General features: G+C 35.9%; 1 pseudogene; it reads right to left on the bottom strand.

The window, feature by feature from the left end:
* Window positions 1–3,565: 3,565 nt before the first annotated feature.
* LOC128123942 (vomeronasal type-2 receptor 116-like) lies at window positions 3,566–20,408 on the bottom strand (annotated as a pseudogene).
* Window positions 20,409–20,674: the final 266 nt, after the last annotated feature.

Here is a 20,674-nt window from a genome sequence, read left to right as displayed (position 1 = left end):
TAATGTTATACAAATTGCTAGTTTTTGAAAGTTATTATTACCAACTAATTAGGATATAAGAAATACAAGTTACCAGCCATTATAATCAAACTGTATTTATATTAGGTATACTTTCAAAGTCAAACTGAAATATATTCTAGCATACAGATCATCTTCAAACACTTCAGAGATTTACAGAATATGGCATTTAAGATGTTTTAGTGACATAGATTCTTTTTTTTATGACAATAAGACATGTCTACTCCTGGCAGCACCAAGCTACTTTAGAGAAGATGATCGGCAGTGAAAAAACTCATTATGGAGTTTACTTTCTTTGTGGCAAAAGTTAGCCATTTGGCAAGAAAATGCCCTTGATTGGAACACTCCTCCACTGTTGGTGGGAGTTAAAACTTGTATAGCCACTTTGGAAATCAGTATGTCTCTCTCTCAGAAAATTGGGAATCAATCTACCTTAAGACACAGCTGTACCACTCTTGCGCATATACCTAAGGAATGCTCAATCATACCAAAAGGACACATACTCAACTATGTTCTTAGCAGAATTATTCATAATAGCCAGAACCTGGAAACAACCTAGATGCCCCTCAACCAAAGAATGGATTAAGAAAATGGGGTACATATATACAATGAAGTACTGCTTTGAAGTAAAGAACAATGACATCATGAAGTTTGCAGGCAAATGGATGGAACTAGAAAATATCATCCTGAGTGAGGTAACCCAGACTCAGAAGGACAAACATGGTATGTACTCACTCATAAGTGGATCCTAGATGGAAATCAAAGGATAACCAGACTACAACCAACAGCTCCAGGGAAGCTAACAAGGAGAACCCTAAGAGGGTCATATGGATCACCCTGAGAAGGGGAAAAGGATGAGATCTCCATAAGAAAACTGGAGAGGGGGAAACATAGGGTAGGGAATGGAGGATGAGAACATAAGACAAAGAGGTGGTCTAGCTGGAACAAGGACAGAGTGGGAGAGCAAGAGAAGAGATACCATGACAGAGGGAGACATCATAGAGATAGGGAGAAACTGGGTGCTAGGGAAGATTCTAGGATTTCACAAGGATGACTCCAGTTTAGACTACTAGCAATAGTGGAGAGGGTGCCTGAATTGACCTACCCTGTGAATCAGATTGATAAATAAGGTAACTGTAATCATAGAGCCTTCATCTAGTAACTGATGAAAGCAGATGCAGAGATCCATAGCCAAGCAACAGACTTAGCTCCAGAAGTCCAGTTGAAGAGAGAAAAGAGGGATTCAATGAGCAAGGGACATCAAGATTACAATAGGGAAATGTACAGAGACAACCAAACCCAACTAGTGGGAACTCATGAACTGTGAACTAATAGCTGTGGAGCCTCCATGGACGTGGACTAGAGCCTCTGCATAGGCAAGACAGTTGTATAGCTTGACTTGCTTAAAGGGGCCCTCTGGCAGTGGGATCAGGATCTGTCCCTGGTACATTATTGGGATTTGTGGAGTCCAGTACCAATGGTGGGATAGCTTACACAGCCTTGATGGAGGAAGAGAAACTTGGACCTGCCTAACTGAATGTACCATGCTCTGCTGACTCCTCATGGGAAGCCTCACCTTGAAGGAGGTGGAAATAGAGGATGGGTTGGAAGGGAAGGATGAGGGGAGGGAGGAGGGAAGAGAGAGAATCTGGGATAGGTATGTAAAATGAATAGAAAATTTCTTAATAATAATAGAAAAAAGAAAAAAAAAAAAGAAAATGCCCTTGCCTCAACTGCTAATGGTATGCTCTTCAAAACAGACAAGCTGTACACAAAAGAAATAACTTCTAATCCTTGCCCACATAAGGGAAGAAGGTCCTTCAGAATATTCTGCTTTACAGATAAGTCTGTCGTATATGCCAGGCCTGTAGGACAAAGATGGATGCACTAACATTGCAGAGGAATCTTGTGTGACTGTCCAGGCAGCCAGCTGTTTCTGTTAATTCTCACATTTCTTTGAATTTGCTTGTTTGCAACAACACTTTGGACTTAACAAAGTATGATAGACAATGGAGTGTTTTTCTTAATCTGTCAAATGTTAACGGAGTGGACATTAATATTGTAATTCTTGACTATATATATTGTATATACTTATGTGTTTCTTATATTAGCTATCACCTTCTTTTGTTAGACAAAATAGGAGAAATGTGGTGATATATTGTGTACCTTAATAAACTTAGCCTGAGACCAGAGGACAGACCAGGCCCCTAGATTAAACATAGAGAACAGACAGTAGTGACACAACTTCAATCCTTGTACTTGGGAGGCAGAGATTCATCTCAATGTCTGTGAGTTCAAAGCCACCCTGGACTACATGAGATTGATTCAGTCTTGAAGAGAACACAGAGCCAGGCAGTGATGGCACACACCTTTAATCCCAGTACTGGGAAGCACACAGACCTTTAATTCCAGGAAGTGATGGCTAGATAGAGAAAGACATATAAGGCATAAGGAGACAGAAACTAAAGGCTTTTCAGCAGAAGTGTTCCTTTTAGCTAGACGTCTTTTTGGCTAAGGAAGCCCATTTGACTGGAGGCCTATTGGCTGAACTCTTTTAGGCTGAGGAGTTGGTAGGTAAGAGGTTTTCACTGTGCTTTGCTCTACTTCTCTAATCTTTAGGCTTTCACCCCAATATCTGGCTCAGGATTTTTGTTGTTGTTGTTGTTGTAATTTTGTTTTTTTTAAATTAATACTATCAATTAACATTAAAAGAACATCCAGGATTTTTTTTTTAATTCAAGCTATTTGTCTGTAAATTTCATGATTCCATTGTTCTTAACAGCTGAGTAATACTCCATTTTGTAAATGTGCCACAGGTTTTTTTTATCCATTCTTTGTCTGAGAAACATCTAGTTTGTTTCCAAGTTCTGGCTATTAAGAACAAAGCTGCTATGAACATAGTTGAACAAGTATCCTTGTGGTAAGAATAGGCACCCTATTGATACATGCCCAACAAAGGTATACCTGAGTCTTGAGGTAGATCTTTTGCCAATTTTCTGAAAAACTGCCATATTGATTTAGAAGTGGCTGTACAAATTTACACTCCCAATGGCAGTGAGGGTGTGTACATACATGTCACAAAAACTGATTGCAAGTTCTTCCACAAAGCTACAGTAATAAAATGCACATGGTATTGGTGTAAAAACATAAAGGTGGATCTATGAAATTGAATCAGAGACCCAAATGTAAATCCACCCACTTGGACACCCGATTTTTGACAAAGAAGAATTATACAACTGAAAGAAAAAAAGCATTTTCAACAAACAATGCTGGTCTAGCTGGATACTGGTAAGCAGAAGAATGCAAATAGATCCACATCTATCACCCTGCCCAAAACTCAATTTGAAGTGGATCAAAGATCTCAGTATAAAACCAGATACACTGGACATTACAGAAGAGAAAGTAGGGAATAGCTTTGAACACATTGGAATAGGAAACAAATTCCTGAGTAGAACACTAAGAGCACAGACAATTAATAAATAGGGCCTCAGGAAACTGATGGGCTTCAGTAAGGCAAAGGACACCATCAAAAGAACAAAAGGTCATTCTACAGAAGGAAAAAGTTCTTCACCAACCCCACATCTGACAGATAGTTGATTTCCAAAATCTATAAAGAAATCAATTAATTAGACATCAAAAAAGAAAATAATCCAATTCAAAATGGGGTACAGATGTAAGTAGAGAATTCTCAGCAGATGAATCTAAAATGTTTGAGAAACCCTTAAAGATATGTTCAGTACCTTTAGGCATCAGAGAAATACAAATAAAACAACACCAAGATTATATCTTAAACCTGTCAGAAAGGCTAAGATCAAAAACATAAGTGACAGATGATTCCAGAGAGGATGTAGAGCAAGGAGAACACTAATTTTTAGGCAGTAGGATTTGTTGAGAAAACATCATGCACATGACAATTTTTCATTTTTCAAGCCTATATACATTACACCTAACACTTGATGGGGAAAGGAACTTCCTTCCACATGTAAAAATGGTTATTTTCACCATAATAGAAATAGTTTTCTAAATTGTGTGTTAATATAAGAGACTGCAAAGTGATGAAGCAAGTATTATCTAAACTTTTGATTACTGGAATTAAAGACATTTAACATTTTTCTAACCATTTGCTAATTGTTAGACATTATGAACAAGTTATATTTTCAAGCTTTTTGGAAAGCAAAAAAGGGAGCCAGTATAACCTAAAATCATCCAGTATATAAAATTGACACTCTTAATTTTCATTTAATAATCCTGTCATAGCATCATCTAAAGATCCTCAATTTTTATTACAACATGCTATACAACACTCCTTCAAAATGAGATATACACTTACAATATTCACTATGATTCCTAATCAGAAATAATTGGAATTTCAATGAAAACTTTCTGTATTTGAACTCTCCACCCATCTCCGCATTCTTCACTTTCAAGTCTTAAGTACACAGTTACTTGCTGATCTGGAGATTAAATGCAACTATGGGTTTTTAATTTTCACTCTCCTTATTCCAAGAACAAATCTTTCTGTCTTTCGGTAGTTTGATACAATAGCACCTACTTCACATTCACAGGTTCCATTTAACCCTTGGTATACAATGAAGATAACAGCAGATATTGAATTTCCAAGGTCTCTGTAGATACTTTTTTTCCAACATTATATATAACAAAACTTTAATTCAGAGCTCTGTATGTTGGCTTCCACATTCAGTGCTAATTGAAGTACAACTGAAAAGTAAACCTACCAAGTTACAGCATGATCCACGACTGAACACATTGTAAAACACATGATTTTCAAACTGGATGCAGTATAACTGAGCATTTATAATGTCACAAAGCTCATAGGACACTGGGAAAATAAGAATGTAAATCTCCATTCTGTTTGGAAAGCTGAAAGGTAGAAAGTGCTGAATTCCAGGCTGAATGTATACACTACAGTTATATTTGTATTCTAGGACATTATTATGTGCAATGAATCTAGAAAAACATGTCAAAAACATAGTGCAAGATACATCAGTGTCTTACTTCATGGGACAGTATTATTAATTCCTTTAATTTAATGATGAGATTTAACTTTTCAGTTCTCCAAAACATCTCCTTGAGAACCATTTAAAATGGGAGAAATTAGTTAACCAGAAAAACTTTTGCAAGGCATAATCTTACCTGTCATATTATAAATTTCATTCTCTGTGCAGGAAGTTACAAAAAAGACAAAACAAACAAACAAACAAAAAACAGACATCTCTTCCCTCCTGTGGAGATTTTCTGAAACCAGATCTGTAAGGTGTATTGCATACTGAAGTTACAGTCTGAGGACTATCACACATGTATTAGTAACAAAATATTTGCCTATCTGCCAATAGTTACAGAGAATTAGAACACTGCAAAACCTATTTTTATGCACATGCATGAAATGAAAAACTAACATTTCATTGTATCATTTGATATATAGTATAAATGGACTATGATTTATATATTGCAAAACATATATGTGTGTTTATATGTACACACACTTATTTATTATAAAACACTGTGAGAAGATAAGTATTTCCAGGAATAAAATCTAGAAAGGTGGACAGAAAATTAATAAATGACTAAATGTGGAAATGTCCCTTCACATGAGAAAAGACAATCCAATCCCATGGTGTACTTACAATGTTTGTACAAAGAGTGTTTGAGTTAAGTACAACAAACCTGTTGAATGTCTGTGGCCCTGCATATTATTTTTTCAGACATAAACAATTGTTGATCATGTAGGAAATATTGAGAAAACTTTCCTATTTTCATTTGAACTTCAAAAGTAAAAAAAAAAATCCATAATTTACTGAATATCATACTTTATCCAGAGTTTCTTTCTGATTCAGTGTTACTTGGTCATCAGCAGGGTTTATAAATTGTGTGTTATTCAGAATAGGGTCCTCCTAAAATACATGTGTCATTTTTGTTTGAAATATTCTTTCACATTAAGATAGAAAATAGGAAGATTGTGTTTTTCTCTGATTACATTAATCTGTCTCCAAGTGTAGCTTAGTTAGAGGCACTCGTTCTTTCTGAAGAAAAGACAGTACATGTAGAGGGAACATATCACTATGCTTTAGAACTGGAGTTTATGATCTAAGACATGTACACCAGATTGTGTTGTCTGGAGATTAGTGAGAAAATCTCTGCCTGTTTCTTGCTTTCTTCCTTTGATGTTACCAAATTATCAGCTAATTATTTGAGATCTTTGACATGTCCATAATGGCAGAATAATTTTTTTGTTTGGGATCTCTTTATAACATTGATCACCAGCCATTAAACAACATATTTCTCTTGCTGTCACAAGAATTTTGTGTGAATCAAAACAAAAATACAGTGTATGAAAATATTTATTTAAAGAATTTTATGATGAAAGACCAAGTGTTATTTCCAATATTAAAAACACAAGATGTATATGAGGGCTATAGTCTGTGAAATATTATTGGCTCAGTCTCTGAAATGCTACCATATATGACAGGGTTGCCTTGAACATAATCACAAAATTTAACAGATTTTGTTGTATACAAGGAAAGGATACATATATCCATGCAATTGGTAGTAAGGTTTCTCAAATGATTGTTTTGAAACTTGCAGTACCCTTTATGAAAATCATGTCTATGATATGCATTAATTAAATGGAAGGTAAGTGGCTTTCAGAAAATACTAGTCCTTTCCCAGAGTTGTGTCTACTTGTTGCAGAAGCATCTCATGGATTTCAAGGGTCACAGCATACACTGAATTTTATAAATTGTAACTTACATCACTCAGGACCCTTCTAAACATCTGACGGCTAACCACTCCAGTGGATTTTTACTAGAAGAAGTCATAAATTTTGTACAATTAAATGTTGACAAAAATTTAAATGCATCATAATCTGGCAAGAGAAGTAAATTTACTGCTGATTAAAGAGTGCATTGCCTGCACAAATTGTTTAAATCTTGAGAGCTCAGAATTATAGTGTGGAAAAGTAACAGACCATGGAAGGTGTTGATGAGAAATTCATCCTAAATTTGTAATTACATCAAATTGTGAACTAGTGACCCTGATTCTCTGAATGTCTACAAACTGCCATAGTCTAATGTTCAGTTGTATTTGAGCAAATTTGTTCCTATAAATGATAACAGTTTTTGCTTGTGACATCATGATCTGATTATAATGTATTTCAACTCTCTTAAAGAATGATAAGCCATTTACGATAATACTCACAGAAGCTCAACAGATGGCATGTGTTTGAAATTCTTGTCTATATTTGGAGAGAAATTGAAATCCCAGGTCATCATTTGAAATGGTCACTCTCTCCTTGTTGCATTTGAAATGAACCACAAAAGGCACCATGGCAATGGCTATAGATATCTCATTCAGAGCTATCTGTCACAAATTAAGAAAGCATTCATGATCACGTTCGAGAGGACAAAGTGACCCATAGGAAAGCTTTAAGAAATAAAAAATAATACCTGGAAAGTGTTTGTATTTTGGACTCTAGATCAGAGCAGACAAAACAGTCTCTGCCTTTCAATCTCATTTGTCACTCAGAAAGTAATCATGAGGAGACAAGTGTTTCATTCAACCAAATCACACTACCTCACCTCTGGAGTTCTGGAGATGTACAGAATTGGACTAAACATGGATGATGTTGAACACATATAGAGTTAAATATATTCTCTCATTTGTACAGTAAAGTTAGAAAAATATTAATCTCTTTTGGAGGGTAAGCTATTTTACTCCGGTGAGCAATCAGCTTACATTTGACCTATACTAGCCTGGAAATGTTTGAGTGAAATAGAAGAATTTCTTTTGATTTCTTCAATAGCAAAATAAAGAATGAAAATCAAGTTGGTATTCTTAGGTGTCACCCTGAAAAGAGAGGAACAGTGTTCATTAGATGTTAGGGTCCAAACAGGACAATGTCAACTCACACCCAATGTGGGTTTATGCTGAATGCTTGTTTTTTGACCCACTGTTCTTTTTCTGTGTTAAATAAGAATGTGAAAACTGTGAAGAATATAAGGATTTATAGTGTTGTTGGATGAATTCACTCAATGGGATTCTGTAAATCTGAAGCTTATGAATATCTTGATTACAGTTCATAGTCAGGAATATAGATCAATGAATAATAATATGTTGTGGACCTTATCTTGGAATCCTAGAATTCTCATACTTTATATGTCAAAAATGAATGTGCTATCCCAGTTACTGAAGGTGTGATAATATTTCTGCAGAGGCATCACTGGCCAAGGCCATGACTAAATTACATGCATGATGAGTTAGAATTCATATACCTTTATCTTTGTTAGCAGTTCTGGAAAAGCCAATGGTTTAATAGGTAATGCACATATCATGATGAATTTCAATTTTTCTCTTCCAGTCCATGCAGAATTATAAGGTACTTTATCCACAAGACACTATATAATTTTAGGTAATATGTTATTGATTATAACAATGTGTATTTGGCTCTTCACATGATACCTGCATTGAAACTAATGCATTTCAGCTTATTTACTTACCTGGATCTCATAGCATTGACCTTGTTTTCTGACTAGATCAGCTCAGTTGCTTTTGTAATATGTTGTGGTGATATTTCAATTGTGCTGAAATGTGGTGATATTTTATTTGTGCTTTAATAAATAAAGCTTGCCTGGGGATCAGAGGAATGGCAACAACCATTATAAGTAAACAAAGAAGGTATGCAATGTTTGTACATGCCTTTAATCCTATCACTTAGCAGGCAGGATATCTATGAGTTCAAGACCACACTGGGAGCCAGATGATCCAACATCCAAAATGGTTTAAAGGCAACTGGCTCAGACAATACAGCCTCATGGACTATTCCATAATCCTAAAATTTTCTTTGTGTCCCCATAAGATAAAGCGCCCCCTTCCAGCAGGAAATAATAAGAGAAGCTATGCCCAAATTCCCAAATTATATGTAATTTTACTTTGTTAAGGTTAAAACCTTCCTTTTTGAAAAAAAAGGAAAAGGGGAAGTGCTGTGGGATGTTCTGTATTGCAAATGTGTTGCTCTGATTGGTTAGTAAATAAAACACTGATTGGCCAGTAGTCAGGCAGGAGGAAGTATAGGCGGGACAAGGAGGAGAAGAATTCTGGGAAGTGGAAGGCTGAGTCAGAGACACTGCCAGCTGCCGCCATGACAAACAGCATGTGAAGATGCCTGTAAGCCAGGAGCCATGTGGCAAGGTATAGATTTATGGAAATGGATTAATTTAAGCTATAAGAACAGTTAACAAGAAGCCTGCTATGGCCATACAGTTTGTAATCAATATAAATCTCTGTGTTTACTTGGTTGGGTCTGAGCAGCTGTGGGACTGGCGGGTGAGAGAGATTTGTCCTGACTGTGGGCCAGGCAGGAAAACTCTAGCTACAATGTGTGTGCTTGAAATATTCTGGACAAGATTTCTTCACTTAGCTTGTAAAATGCTGACTTGTGTGCCAGTATCTCCTGTATCATAATTTATAACACGATCTTCATAACATGTAATGAAAGAATACAGCAATATATGCATCTGAAAGAAATGTTTGTAATTTGTATGGTTTTAGAATCCTTGGTTCCCTTTAAGAATGTCATCTCTATGGTGTGCATGCCCGTCAATGCAAGAATAATAACCTGCCAGGAGTCAAATTTCAGTCCTTTCCCAGCATTCTCTGACCATATGTCTACATGTTGCAGAAGCATCTCATGGAATGAATCAGCCACAGCATACACAGTATTGTATAAGTTATAACTTGAATCACTCATGGACATTCCAAACTAGTGCCTATATAACCATTTCAATGTATTTTCAGTAGAACAGTCCTTCAGTTTCTTACAATTAGAAGATGACAATCAACACTTTAAAATAAGTCCACCATAGTTTAGCAAATGATATTTCATTACTATAATTTGAAGGGGGCACTATCTGCATAAATTGTTTAAAACCAGACATCCTAGAAATCTGATGTGAATAAATGAGAGTCCCATGGAAGGAGTTAAGCAAGAAACCCCCTTTAATTGTGATCCTATCAAATTGTGGTATACTGACCCAGATTCTACTACTTTCTAAAGATTTCCATAGTATAAAGTTCAATTGCAGAGTAGAGTCTTTGTCCCCATAAACAATCACAACTTTGGCTGATTACATCATGATCTGGTTATAATACTTAGCAGATATTTGAATGAATGATACCACACCATTTGTGACAATAGTCACAAATGCTAAACAGACAATGTTCCTTTGCATCTCCACTCTCAGTTCAGAAAGAAAATGAATTCCATGATCATCACCCGAAATGATTATGCCCACCCAGTTCCATCTGAAATGGACAATTCGGTAAACCATGGCTAGTGGTAGAGATGTGTCCTTGGGAGACATCTGGTAGAGATAAGGAAATTGCTCATGGACACTCAGGAGAGGTTGAAAATGACCATAGTAGAGCTGAAAGACATAGAACATAAGCACAATATGAAGAAGATGAAATAAATAATGCTTGGTCCAAGACCTAAGTGTACCAAGCTAATACTGGGGGTTTTTGTAAGTATGAATTCTTCACATCATTTAAAAAATCATATATAGTTTCTTCTTGTTATAAAGAAAACTACATATAAACTAAGTTTTCTCATACAGTGTTCCACATTTCTACTGGCTTTCATGTCTACTTGTAAAAAAGTTGTTAAGTTTTCTGTAGAAAGTATCTGAGCATTTATTCTTGATGTAACAGAATAGATATAAAACCAGTCTCTGACTTTTAACCTTTTTGATACTCAGAAACTCAACTGGAATGAGAGTATTTCATTAAAAGCAACTCACACCAACTTAACTGTGGAGTTCTAGACATGTATAGGAATGGTCCAAAGATTGCAAGAAGTACCCACATGGGTCCTGTAAGTACAATTAAATATTTTCTCTGATTTTTACAGTAGTAGTTAGGAAAATTTTCACTTCTTTTTGCAGATAAACCAGATTTCTTCTGATCATCCACCAGGTCACATTGAATGTTAACTAGCAGAGAAATGTTTGGTAAAATAATGAGGATTCCTATCGATTGATTTCTCCATGGCAAAATGTAGAGAGAAAATCAAGCGGATGTTCTTAGGTGTCAATCTGAAAACAGAGCACACTAATCATAAGAATTTAGGCTCTGAACATGATAATTTTAAATCACACTCAATATAAGAATAATGCTGATTTCTTGAGTTTTATTTTTGCCCCACTTCTATGGTGGCAAAAGTCCTATTATTTTATGTATGAGGGTGTGAAATCTGTGGGAGAATATTAGGAATATCAAAGTGATTTTTTGTGGGTAGATTTCATACCAATGAGATTGATTCTGTAACTCTGAAGTTTCTTAAAGATCCATCCCGTTTTCTGTAAACTTTGTGAAATGTATGCATGTCATTCAGGGACTAGAACATTTTGTACTGCCTAACATTGAATCTGCTCATGCTTTCATTGTATACTTCTAACATTTAACATATGTGGAAAATAAATGGGTATTATATACTATCTAGATTGCTATAATGTATGATGAGGTAGCCCTGGACAGTGCTATGACTTTGTTTAAAGGGATGAAGAACAGGTAGCTAAATCTGTCTAAGTCAAGAGCTCTGAAAAGACTGAGAGATTCATAGGTAATGCAAATAGCATAATAATTTTTGTATCCCATCATTCCCTTCACATACTTTCTCATTTTAATTTTGTATTTGAGGATGTGCAGTATTGAATGATATAAGATTTGATATAACTCTACCTGCTACCAGTTAGAAATGAGCTGCACTCTCTTCACACGGACCCTTATGCTATACAAATGCCTTTCAACCCATATGCTCAGCTTGGTATTACAGTCCTGGCCCTGGGTTCAAGTTGCATCATATTTGTCCTGATATGTTCTCTGTAATATGTTTCCTTTAGATTCTCTCTTTCATTTAAGGTATTTTAATTGAATATAAATGTTTTATATAGTTTTCTACAGTTTGATCTTATTTAACAATAACATGTAAATTCATTGTGTTGTTTATGAGTGTTTTAGATATTGCCTCATTCATATTTTTGTATTGTTTCATGAATAAATGCATATTCATATAACTAGACATAACTTGTGGCGGTGATGCTGGTATGGACTTGATTTAACCATTTATGTTTCCCATAATTTGTTATGCTCATGCTTGAATCAGATTTATTTTGGCAGTGTCTTATTCTTTTATTTCTTACAATTATATCTTTAAAAAGTCTTGAAGTTATACCACAATGTCTATGCCCTTGCCATTCTATAATGGAGATGGATGTGCATTGCTAACATAAAATTCTCCTATTCATGCACCGCAATTACTCTTCTGTGAAATGTTAATAAGAAAACTAATATAGACTATAATATAATGCACAAATTAAGTACTTTAGAACTTGAAAGGAGACTTTTTATCTTCATATGTAACTCAGAACTACCCAGGATAGCTAAAACAATACTAAATAATGAAAAAAGTACTGGAAATATCACTCTGGTCTCACAATGTGCTACATAGCTGAGGTAATAAAAACAGCATAATATGGGCACAGAAGCAGACATGTTGATGAAGAGAGTGGAATTTGAGTCTCAGAGTATGTCCACACACCTATGGAGATATAAATTTTGATAATGAGGCCAGAAATAAACAGTTGGAATGATAAAACATCTTCAAAAAATGGTGATAGGCAACTGGATTGCTACATGGAGAAGAACACAAATTCATCCATATCTATCAACTGGCACAAAACTGAACTCCAAGTGGATATAAGATATCAATGTAAGACAAGATATGCTAGGTCTCTTAAGAGAGAAAATTGAAAAGGTTTTGAATTCATTATGATGGCAAAAGTTTTTCTGAACAGAGCACTGATAGGAAAGGTACCAAAACAACAATAAGTAAATGAGACCTCATGAAACTGAAAAGTTATTGTATGACAAACAACACCATCATTGGGACAATGTGGCAGGCTAGATAATGGAAAAAGATCCTTACTCACCAGGGTACTCTGAATCAAATATACTTTGAAAATTTTTTTTTTTTTTTGGTTTTTCGAGACAGGGTTTCTCTGTGTAGCTTTGCGCCTTTCCTGGGACTCATTTGGTAGCCCAGGCTGGCCTCGAACTTACAGAGATCCTCCTGGCTCTGCCTCCCGAGTGCTGGGATTAAAGGCGTGCGCCACCACCGCCTGGCTACTTTGAAATTTTATCCAATTATATTCAGAATGACACACATCAATCAAATAATAGTTCATGCTGCAAGAATGCATACTAATGGCAGAATCATCCTTGCTGATAGGAATGCAAACTTGTACTGCACTGTGAAGATCAGTGCAGTAGTTCCTTAGGAAGCTTAGTATAGTCTACTTAAATATCCAGATATCTGAGCTGTTGTAGTTGGATTTCTCATGCTACAAGGAAACACTATGACCAAAAAACAAGTTAGGGAGGAAAAAGTTTATTTATCATATACTTCCATATCCCTGTTCATGATATAAGGAAGTCAGCACATGAACTCAAACAGAACAAGAACCTGGAAAAAAAGAAGCAATTGAAAATGCCATGGAGGAGTGCTAGTTACTGTTTTTTTTTTTTCTCGTAGTGCTCAGCCTGCTTTATTATAGGCCCCAGAACCACAAGTCTATGGATGGCATAACCCACAATGGACTAGTCCCTCCCCCATCAATCACCAATTAAGAAAATGTCCCACAGACAAGTCCACAAACAATAATATGGAGATATTGTCTAAACTGAGTTTACCTCTTCTTAGATGACTTTAGCTTGTGTCTAGTTTACATAAATCTTCACCATACTACTCTTGGGCATATACCATAAGGACTCTACATCCTACTATATAGACATTTTCTTACCCATGTTCACTGTATAGAAATCTAAAATAGTATAATCTTCCTAAAATATATACATTTATGAAGGTAATCTAAGTGAAATTGACAAATAACAGTTGAGCCCAATCCCCAACAATACAGACAGTTCTTCTCACTAAAGGAAGCTTCCAGTACCAGAAATGGGTTATATTTTATTGAATAGTTAGCCAAAGTGGCACCATAGGGACCATCCAAAACACAGCCTGTTACCAAAGGCTATAGGCTCCTTTCTATAAACTGAGGATAAGGCCCTATGGCTGAAGATGACACCTATAAAGCTGAGTGAAGATGAAGAAATCAAGCTGGTGACTACCTAGAGTGTTTATGTCTGCTAACTACTGCCCATAGTACTCAAAGTTCTCTGAAAAACAAGCAAGGTAAACACAAACCTAAATAAACATCTACAATGGGGACTGTCTGCAAGATGTGCTAGTGAAACAGTGGCACAAAGCTGGTGGGAGTAACCAAATAATAAATGATTTGGTTTAGGTCCATTCCAAGAGACCAAATACATGTCTGACACAGAAATGCTGGTCAAGAACCTGACAGTAGATAGGACAGTGACCTAGGGGAAACCCAAAGACTACTGCTCTGACAAAGGGACAAAGCCATAAAATGACTCCTGACATCATTCTGCTGTAGTCATAGAAGTTTTCCTTGCTTAGACATCATCAGAATTGTATCTACCTCAAGGATATGTAGATAAATACCAACAGAGATAGCTGGTCAATGTGCAAAGAGTGAGATACCTTGCACCAGATCTAAAGGTGGTGTCACCATCAAATCCACCCCACCCCCCACAGGGTTTAAGGAATCCCATGGCATTGGAGGTAGAAAGATTGTAAGAATCAGAGTAGATGGAAAACACAAAGGAAACAAGATTTTCTATGCACAAGACTTTCTATGCACAAGACAGATGAACATAAAAACTCCCAGAGGCTGTGGCAACATGTACAAGACCTGTAAAGGTCTGTGCCAGATGAAGTCCATTTGCTCATAGGAGAAGTGGACAAATGCTCTTATCCTGAATTCAGGAGGTATCTCCTATAAATATTTATTTACAATAAAAAATTTAGTTCTCTCCAATAGAGCCTCACTGGGACCATGAACAACCCTATAAGGTAGATGGCCAATAAAAAAAAAATAAACTCAATGCATCTTTGGGAGTTTGTTATGTCATTATATTTTCTCAGGTCTTTAAAAACTATTTTAAGCTTCACATCCATTGAATTTATATTACACCTTCCAGTTTTGTGTTTTTATGGGATGCCTGTATGTACAAATGTGTTTGTCTCATTATCTCTTGTATATCATAGATATCTCTATGTATCTCATTCTTTTTATCTCTTATGCTTGTCTAATAATGTCTTATTTTGATTTTGATTTTGTTTTATTTTATTTTATTCTTAACTATTATTTACATGACTCTTTTGAACAAAGTAAGCAAGGGTGTAAGGTCAGATAGGAGGGTAGATGCAGAGGATCTTAAAGGAGTTAGAGAGGGAAAACATATTCAGAATATAATGTATGAAAAATGTATTTTTAATAAAATATTCAGGGGATATATGTTTGATCTGTGCTGTTATGTAGATGGGAATGGAAAAATTATATAGGTAAAAAGGCATAAAATGGAAAAATGCAGATTGTCTCATTCATATGAAAAGCCCAAATGGAACTCTATGGGATAGAATGTAGATTTAGGAATAGGCAGGAATGAAGGGGTAAAGAGATGAGAGCTGAAGGACACATTATCATGATTCCTGGAGAATTTTTCTAAATATTTTAAACTTGACTATGGTTATGAATGCACACATATGTCTATGTTGCATTCATTCTTATAAAGGAGTGGACCATAAAATATGTCTTAACAGGAACAAAACCAAACCACCAAAACAAATTAGGTATTTAAGATTTGTGTTTAGTTTTGCTGATTCTCAATCATCATGGCCATGTTCCAGGAAGTCATATTTTATTAACAATGTTCTGATAATATATCTTTATTTAATTAGACAAAACACCATATAGGCGCATTAATAATCCAATATTTTACTTCTATAAATTCAATTGCTTTATCAACTGTGATATGTTTCTAATCATGATAGAATCATCCAAATATTGTTGAGAAAATAAAATAATATGGAATAGCAATAAAACATACACTGCTATTGTGTCACAATACAGGAAGAGAAATGTACACTAATTTGGAAACATGTTTGCTATGTAATAAAAAAGGCTAAATAGGAATTTATATACAATAATCCAATCTTTAATGAATATACCTGTATATGAAGGAATTTAATGAAATGATCAGGACCATTTTTGTACAAGTGAGACATTTATGCCTCCATGAATCTGTTTCTATACTAATAGATTAATTTGTATTGGTAAAAATGTAAACAAAGGAATCTAGGAAGGAAACATTTGCCTTGTCATTTCCTTTCTTACTCATAAGTTAGGAGAAATTCAAACATTTTTCTGGACCTCTCTCATTTGTGTCATGTAAATATGTAAGCATAGATGTAGAAATAGCCTGAAATTTCAACTGTCAGAAGTTTGGATATATATTTCTCATCATCTTAAAACAGGAGAAAACATCACTGAGGTATACTGATTCATTAGCTGATGAATTTTGTTAGTGAATGAGAAGAGTTAAAAAAAAATTACTTGACTTTCAGGGCACAGCTTGCATGTAATGTGTCGATATTCACAGAATTGTGGGAGACATGAAATTGGTATTTGTGAAAATTTTTTATTCAAATTCTATTCAAATCCCCCTTCATACTTCCCCATTTATATCTGATCAGTTGAATGTCTGGGTCATCTTCTCCATGTTTCATATTACCATGAATAATGCTTTTATACCTATTATGTGATCACTGGCCCTTCTTTCCACATTTTCCTTCAAACCTAAATATATTTTTGATAAAAAAAATCAGTGATCAATGAAATTTCTTAAGTTCTACTGTAGGTTTTCATTTCTTCTGAGATTTCTCTATTATATAATACAGTCATAAACTTTCTCCTCTCTTTTGAATTTCAAACTAGGATATGGTATTAATAACTGAACATAATCTTTATATAAAACTGAAAACTTCACTGTGATGATTTTCACACATATACAATGCCACATCTTGAAATATGTTTTTACCCAAACATTTATAATGTTATTTTTGACAGTTTCCCTTCAAACTCCAAGAAACATTGTAACAATTTCCTCAGCTGAAATCTCAACCAGTAACCTCATTGATAAAGAAAAATTGTGGCCAAATATACAAATCAAAGATTCTATAGTGCAGTCCTCCTCACAATGAATGAAATCATTTTATATTATTAGAAGAGGAGAAAGAGATTTAAATGTGGAATAAATGTAATAGATGAAAGCATATGCAGCAAAAATGTGACATGACTATTTGAAATCAATAAATGACCTTCAGCCTGTGGAAACTTGGGTGAATTTGTAACCTTAGTACTCCTCTCTCAACTGTTAGCAGGCACTACAGGCAACACCTTTACTATAATACATTAAAAGGGAAACAGGAAGTCATTGCTTGCAGGGACATCATCTATTCTAACAAAATAATGAATTATCTACTGGAGTATGTAGCTAGAGTTTTCCTGCCTGGCCCACAGTCAGGACAAATCTCTCTCACCTGCCAGTCCCACAGCCGCTCAGACCTGACCAATTAAACACAGAGACTTATATTGCTTACAAACTGTATGGCCATGGCAGGCTTCTTGCTAACTGTTCTTACAGATTAAATTAATCCATTTCTATAAATCTATACCTTGCCACATGGCTCCTGGCTTACCGGTATCTTCACATACTGCTTGTCATCGTGGCAGCTGGCAGTGTCTCTCTGACTCAGCCTTCCACTTCCCAGCTTTATTCTCCTCCTTGTCCCGCCCATACTTCCTGTCTAGCCAATGACCAATCAGTGATTTATTTATTGACCAATCAGCAACATATTTGCCATACAGAACATCCCACAACACTTCCCCTTTTTTCAAAAATGAAGGTTTTAACCTTAACAAAGTAAAATTACATATAATTTGGGAATTTGGGCATAGCTTCTCTTACTACTTCCTGCTGGAGGGGTGCACTGTATCTTATGGGGACACAAAGAAAATTTTAGGATTATGGAATAGTCCATGAGGCTGTATTGTCTGAGCCAGTTGCTTTCAAACCATTGTGGATGTTGGATCATCTGGACCATGGTGTCATCGGAGACCTTTCAGGGGGTCTTGGCTGGTCAAACCTGATGTATCTTAATCTGGAACAAATGCATAGCCTCTGGCCTTCTGTGGGAACAAAAGCAGAGTCTCCTTTCCAAAGCAACACATCCTTATATTCAAATTTTGAAGTCACGGTATCTTTAAAATATACATATTGGTTTAACTCAACATCTTTTACGATCAAATGTTTTTCTGCAGTTAAAAATCCCAAAGACAACACAATCCAGATTCTCTGTGTAATATTCATCTTCATGTGGCTTATTTTTTATATTAATTTTACTGTCTCTTTAAATACTTTATTTTTTAAACTATGTATTTGTTTATATAACTGTATATATCACCTTTTTTGTCTCTTTCAAGCCTATGTATCTTTTACACACATTGTAAAATATTACATCTGAATCTGTCTTATTGAGAATCTGTTGCTTTAAACTGCAGCAGCTGTGGGCTGCTGGCTCCGCCCACCTCAGCTTCCCAACATGGCGGTGGTAATTTACCACCAGCTCTGGGAGCTATCGTGGGTCTATGCTTTTATCCAAGCAGTGTGTAGCCCAAAAAACCTCTTTTTTTGTTTGTACTAGCAAAGGCTAAATCCACCATGCAGCTTAATGTGCCACTTGCAGAGGCCTCATTCCTGCCATACTGCAGATGGAGCACACACGCTAGGAACCCACCAGTAGCTCAAACCGGCAGCTGCCGCTCATTTGAGAGAGACAATTAGGAACTGTATTTAGCTCCATTTTAGAATCTTTTTTCTCAGTTTTTAGGTGGAAACTCTTGCCACCACGTTGGACGCCATTTGTAGCTAGAGTTTTCCTGTCTGATCCACAGTCAGGACAAATCTCTCTCACCTGCCAGTCCCACAGCCGCTCAGACCTGACCAATTAAACACAGAGACTTATATTGGTTACAAACTGTATGGCCATGGCAGGCTTCTTGCTAACTGTTCTTACAGCTTAAATTAATCCATTTCTATAAATCTATACCTTGCCACGTGGCTTGTGGCTTACCGGCATCTTCAGATGCTGCTTGTCATTGTGGCGGCTGGCAGTGTCTCTATGACTCAGCCTTCCACTTCCCAGCTTTATTCTCCTCCTTGTCCCGCCTATACTTCCTGCCTAGCCAATGGCCAATCAGTGATTTATTTATTGGCCAATCAGCAACACATTTGCCATACAGAACATCCCACAGCAGGAGTATGCTAGATGGATTCTCCATGTGTTTCTAACCTAGAACTTTAATAAAAAAAGTTGACATTGTTTATTCAACAAAAATATGGCTGTGCATATGAAACAGAATATAAAGGAAAGAAGGGCACAAAATTCTCATAGTGAACAGATACTGTGATTCCACGTCTGATTTCAGCTGCAGTTGTCATAGAACACAATAGTTGTGAAATTATAACAGATAGATTACTTGAGCAAAATCTGAGTACCATTTTAATATATCTAAGTAAAAGTCAGGCCAGGTAAATCAAGGTCCTTTGTGCAGGAACTGGGCATTCTATGATGATGAAGGAAACAGTAGGAGACCAAAAAAAAAAAAAAAAAAAAAAAACCCACACACACTTTATTGTAGCCTCTATGAAATAAACTAAAAGCAGTGCTTGGTACTATGTTTGTGAAGGACATCACATGACCCCAGTTGGGAACTGTCATATTAAAGGATTATCTCTAGAAGCAAAGTAGAAAGCTTGGGTCATTCCTTCAGCTTACAGTCTGGAATCTCTGATCTGAAAAAGACAACCAACCAACTAACCCCTAAATTATCAGAAATATGGAAATAACTTATAGCAAACATGGAATAAATTTGGGTTATGTCCTAGAAGGTGGATTAAAAAATGGATAGAAGACACATAGAACAATGTTCTACCAGCACTCGGGAGGCAGAGCCAGGTGGATCTCTGTGAGTTCGAGGCCAGCCTGGGCTACCAAGTGAGTTCCAGGAAAGGCACAAAGCTACACAGAGAAACCCTGTCTCGAAAAACCAAAAAAAAAAAAAAAAAAAAAAGAATGTTCTACCTCTCAGAAGCCCTCGAATGCATCATCTACCATGATAAATACAAATTAATAAATGAACATGGCACTTTATCAAGATTCCTATTGAAGTAATTGTTTTTTGAGTATCTATTCTCTGTATAAACGTTTTTATCTCCTTTGGGGTTTTTTTGTCTTATATTCTCCAAAAGCATACAAGATCAGTCAAACTGCAGAAAAGGAAGGGATGCTTCAGAACCACGAAGACAAAGATCAACGACAGCTTCTTTGTCATGAAATTAAGATGAGAGCTTGAGTAAAGTGCAGCATGAAGAGTCAGAGAGAAAGCCCTATGTCAGTTATGCATAAACACGTACATGAGTTTCCTTTTACTATTGTAGTTACTGTGAAGGAATGTATGTACTTCTCTCAGTACTTTTCTTTCCGTCTGCTGTTCACCTCTGGAGGATTCTTAAACACCCTTCAGCCTGGGGCTTTGCATCTGAGGTTCTATTACCAAATAACAATTAAGGGGTAATAATTTCACTTCTGATTATCCTT

This window comes from Peromyscus californicus, unplaced genomic scaffold (genome assembly GCF_007827085.1).
Source record: "Peromyscus californicus insignis strain IS unplaced genomic scaffold, ASM782708v3 Scaffold_4__1_contigs__length_199733344, whole genome shotgun sequence".
NCBI classification, from domain to species: Eukaryota; Metazoa; Chordata; class Mammalia; order Rodentia; family Cricetidae; genus Peromyscus; species Peromyscus californicus.
This window is presented reverse-complemented; position numbering and strand designations above follow the sequence as displayed.